Below are 5,270 nucleotides of genomic sequence, written 5' to 3'. Positions count from 1 at the left end.
TTGTTTGTCTTTGCACCACGGCACCACGTGGTCTGTGCTGAGTGATGCTAAACATCAGGTAACACCAGGTGAGGAAGTCATGAGCCTCGAAGCACGGAAGGCAGGTGTGGCCAGTGACCAGGCGGACTTGGACAGGGATGGGAGGCACACCCTGCCGAGCGTCATGCTTTTAGAAAGCTTTGCTTCGTAATATCTGAAACTACTTAATTTTCTTCCACCTGTGTTCTTTTACTTTTTTTCAAGTGCATTAATTATAATGTTAAGAATTGAAAGTAAGCTATCGGTTGGGGCTCTCTGGGACAAAGCAGAGAACTTTTGACATGGTTTTGGGACATGGACACCCTCTCCCCTGGTCCCTGCCCAAACAGTAACCCCTCATCCTGGCAGTTCCAGCTCTAACCACAAATCTGCTGCCAGCCTGTTTCATCTTTGCTTGCGACCTGGCTGGAGACCAAAAGTGTTGCACCAGGAAGACCGCAGATTGTCTGAATTTACATATAGATTTCCCTGGGCAGGTAGGTTCCAGCTTTTTCCCTGGGAGGGGAGTTTGTTCTCCATTTTCTGATTACTCAGAGGTCGGGTTGATGGTGCAGCCTTTTGTGGAAAGGTTTTGGGAGTGGCGTGGGGTGGGAATTTAACAGTGGAAGTTGGTGATCTTGGAGGGGGGCTGGCCAGTCAGATGCACGGACTGCAGATTCTTTTCAGAAGTCTGTGCCGCAGAGTCAAAACATTCCTTGCAAGGAGCAGGGAAGAAAACAAACCTCCACCTCCCTCCCTTTCATGTTCCAGAGTCACCACCTGGAAGACAAGCTTCCTCTCTACACGACTTCCCTCCAGTGTCTTTCTTACCTCTTCCATCCTCCAGCTAATTTTACACCCCTCTTCCAAGGCTGGGCTGGTCAGCTTAATGAACCTCACTGATTTGCCCCCAGATGAATAATGGACCATTAACTGTCATTTAAGGACCGTATTTCTTCCTCCCGGTGAGGGCTCAGTATCTCTCCCATGAAATATGGCTTGAAGAGCCTCCATCCCAGACTTGAATTTCTAAGCAATTACTCAGCAGTGATTCTGGAGCTGTGGCCGCTTGATGACAGCTGCCCCTTCTGTCTCCTCTGCTTGATTGGAGATCAGAAATGAGCAGGCTTCTATTTTACGAGAGATTGATGCCTCTTCCCCAGCGTTGTTTTGGCTCTCTGTGAAGCTTTCCGTCCAGTGTCCTCTTTCCGTGCTGCATTCTAGAGCCACGGGTCTCAGGGCGCTCAAGGGCCGAGATGGTCTGCAGGCTGGACCTCTGCTAGAGGGAAGTGGCTGACCTGGCCGGACCATGGACCTGACCTAGGGCAACCATGGGGTTAATTCCCATGAGGTCATGTTACCATTGAAAAGGTAATAGAGTGAGACACAGGACATCTACTCTGGAGGACTCTTTCCAACCGCCCTACCGAGTTGACTATTTAAATAGGCCCATCCCTGACCCCAAACCAGGTCTCCCCAAATCCATCCCTGTAGAGACTGGCCCTGTGGTCACTCAGGTCATGCATCCCTCCATTATTATTTATCCTCCTCTCCCTTGCTGGTCCATGTCCCTCCCCCCTACCTCCTCTATCTAAGGGCCTTTGGAAGCATGCCTGTGTCTATGTTAAAAGCAGGTGGAGGGCAGTTGAATGGAAGGAGAGAAGGGCTTCCAGCAACATGGCAGACCAAGTGGATGGGGGCTTTTCTCTCCTCTCTTCTAGCACAAGGATAAGCAGAACAGAATATAATGCCACTACCAAAAGGTTTTTTAAATGAGTATTCATACTCAAAAGAGAGAGAGAAAAATTCCCAGGGTGGAAAATAGATCATTAAAGGCTGGGGCAGGACAGCAGAGGGGGCTGAGGTTCTAATGTGTCAAGAAGAGGTGACGTTTGGAGCTTACTTGAGGTGATGTAGCTGGAATGGAAGCCCAGTTTGAAGCCTAGAGTCTTTAAGAGCTGCCCATTACTGCCCTGAAGCTGGTGTGAAGGGGGCTAGAAAAACTCCACCTATTGGGCCAGTTACTTAGGGACCCGGATAGAAAAAAAAAAAAAATCCACCTGTCAGAAATCAAAACCCCAGGCCTCTGCCAAAAATGGGGGAAAGTTTTAATTTTATGAAATCCGAGAAGTGGAGGAAACCTAAGTCATGAGAATAACATAAAAACTGGTCTAGAACCATTTAAACACTTGCACTCTGGCAGAAGCAAATATGAAACTTCTCTGCAAGGACAATTCACAACCCAGAGCATACTGGACTCCCATGGGGCAGGGGCAAGCACTCTTAATATGGACCCACAATAGAAAAATTACAAAACTTGTATGTAAACAAACCACCATAAAAAAGAGACATTAGAAATAATAAAAGGAGGGCTTCCCTAGTGGCACAGGGGTTAAGAATCTGCCTGCCGATGCAGGGGACACGGGTTCGATCCCTGGTCTGGGCAGATCCCACGTGCTGTGGAGCAACTAAGCCCACGAGCCACAACTACTGAGCCTGTGTGCGACAACTACTGAAGCCCGCGTGCCTAGAGCCTGTGCTCTGCAACAAGAGAAGTCACCGCAATGAGAAGCCCGCGCACCGCAACGAAGAGTAGCCCCACCCCACCCCCCCACCCCCGCTCCTAGCAACTAGAGAAAGCCCGCATGCAGCAACGAAGACCCAATGCAGCCAAAAAATAAAATAATAAAATAAAGTAAAAAAAAGAGGAAATAATAAAAGGAGAATTAGCTCCCCTATAACTAAACTTAATAGAACATCTGAACATCTGAAATACATTTAAAGTATATTTTAAATGACATGGGAAGTAAAAGAAGGAATCAGAGTCATAAAGAAAGAATAGGACATTTGGAAAAGAGAATAAGCAGACATGAAAAAAATCAAACAGACCTAAATTTTTTAAAAAATGCATTGAAAGTATAAATTATATTTGTGAGATTAATAGCAAAGTTTACAATGCTAAAGAAAGAATTAGAAAAGTAGAAGATAAATAGAAAGAAATCATCCCAAATGCAATACGAGATATAAAGAGATCAAAAATATGAAAACACAATACATAAATGTGGAAGATGGAATGAGTAGGTTGAAGACACATCTTATAGATGGTCTAGAAGAAGAGAATAAAGACAATGGGGGGAAGGAAATTTAAAATGAAAAAATTATAGGGTTTTTCCATAATTGAAAGAATGAGTCATCAGAGTGAAGAGTCACATTATTCAAACAGGACAATAAAAATAAATAGGCATCTAGACACGTGGTGGAGAAACAAGAGAGCATCAAAGACATAGCGATCTTAAAAGCAACCAAAGAGATAAGATTCACTACCTAAAAAGAAATGACAATTTGATCAACAGAATTCTCAGCATCAACAACAGATGCCAGAAGACCAAGCTGTGTTTGCAAAGTAGTGAGAGAATGCATCTGTTAACTAGAATTATATGCCCAGCTAAACTATCATCCAAAAGTAAGGATTGTAATAGAGACATTTTCAGACAGAGACAAAAAGAGTTTGCTATTCATGGATCCTCACTGAATGAACTACTAAGAGGTTTGGAGTGGAAATTAAATCCAGAATTATTTAAATGATAATCAACCCAATGGGCACTGACTATAATTAACCATAATATTAATAAAAATAATGATGAATCAAGGGGGTTAAAAACAAACTGAAACTAAAATGCTAGCTGAGAATAACATGCAAGATAGGAGGGAAAAATTAGGGTAGAGACATGATAAATAAGATAACAGATGTAAATCCAAATATACCCATAATTACAATAGTAGTAAATGTATTGCACTTACCTGTTAATTCACTCTGACTAACCAGATGAAAAAAATCCAGACTAACTGGATTGGATGAAAAAAAATCTACCTGTACAAAATGTTTTAAGATACAACTGACCCCAAACAGCACAGAAGGTTGAAAACAAATAAAGGTTGAAAAAAATATGTATACAAAAGAAAGCTGGCATAGCAGTGTACTGCTGCCACACAAAGGAGTCATTAAGACAGAAAGCAAGTCTTTATTCAATAATGAAAGACATAATTCTTCAAGAAAATATGCCACACCTGAGCCTCTGTGCCTCTAACTACTTAGTGTCAAATATAGAAAGGAAAACTGGGAATTCCCTGATGGTCCAGTGGTTAGGACTTGGCGCTTTCACTGTCATGGCCCCGGGTTCAATCCCTGGTCAGGGAACTAAGATCCTGCAAGCCACTCGGCGTGGCCAAAAAAAAGCAAAACTTTAGGAGAAAACCGTCATAGTGGAAAAATTTAACATATCTCTGTCAGAAAAATTATAGCTTAATTAGTAAGACTACAGAAAATCTGAACCACATAATTAATAAAAGCTTGATCTAGACACACACAGGAACTAAATATTCTTTTCAAACATGCGTCTGACACTTAACAAATTTAATCAGATATTAGGCTCAAAAAGGAAGTTTCAACAAATACCAGAGAATTGATATCATCTAGATCACTTCCTGACACTAAATAAAGAAATGAGAAATCACAAGTGTTTGGAAACTGAAAAGCATACTTCTAAATCATTCAAAAGATAAAGCATAATAAAAGGTATCAAATATTTAGAATTGAATGTCAATGAAAGGACTACATTTCCAAACAGGGGAGATAGCTGAAGCGGTAATGAGTAATTTTAAAAACTCGTTAACGAGTAAGAGTGAAAATTAATTAAGCATTCAACAGCAGAAATTAAAATACCAGGGAAATTTTTAAAAGAATGGGAGGAAGGAAATAATAAAGATAACTACAGAAATTAGTGAAATAAAATCTGCAAAAGAAATAATTAACCAATGCGAAATTGATTCTTCAAGAAGACAAAGTAGATAAACTCTTAGAAGTAAAGATCGTGAAAGAAAAAAAGGGAAATCACGAATGAATATTATCAGGAATGCAAAGGAAGACCTAACTACACAGTAGAGTTCTTTAGAAAAATAAAGAGAGCATTCCCTAGTGCAAACTTATGTCAAAATGTTTAAAAACAGATGAAACAGACAAATGCATAGAAAAAGTAGAAATAATCAAAACTATCTCAAAAAGTAATAGAGGGCTTCCCTGGTGGCGCAGTGGTTGAGAGTCCGCCTGCCGATGCAGGGGACACGGGTTCGTGCCCCGGTCTGGGAAGATCCCACGTGCCGCGGAGTGGCTGGGCCCGTGAGCCATGGCCGTTGAGCCTGCGCGTCCGGAGCCTGTGCTCCGCAACGGGAAAGGCCACAACAGTGAGAGGGCC

General features: G+C 42.0%; 1 non-coding gene across 1 annotated transcript; it reads left to right on the top strand.

Annotated features, from left to right (window-relative positions):
* Positions 1-4,143: 4,143 nt before the first annotated feature.
* On the top strand, positions 4,144-4,216 carry TRNAE-UUC (transfer RNA glutamic acid (anticodon UUC)). Its single transcript has one exon. It is a non-coding gene; the product is annotated as a tRNA-Glu (tRNA).
* Positions 4,217-5,270: the final 1,054 nt, after the last annotated feature.

The sequence above is a fragment of the Lipotes vexillifer genome, unplaced genomic scaffold, assembly GCF_000442215.2.
Source record: "Lipotes vexillifer unplaced genomic scaffold, Lipotes_vexillifer_v1.1 scaffold518, whole genome shotgun sequence".
NCBI classification, from domain to species: Eukaryota; Metazoa; Chordata; class Mammalia; order Artiodactyla; family Lipotidae; genus Lipotes; species Lipotes vexillifer.
The sequence above is the reverse complement of the archived record's forward strand: the minus strand, read 5'-3'. Positions and strand labels throughout refer to the sequence as shown.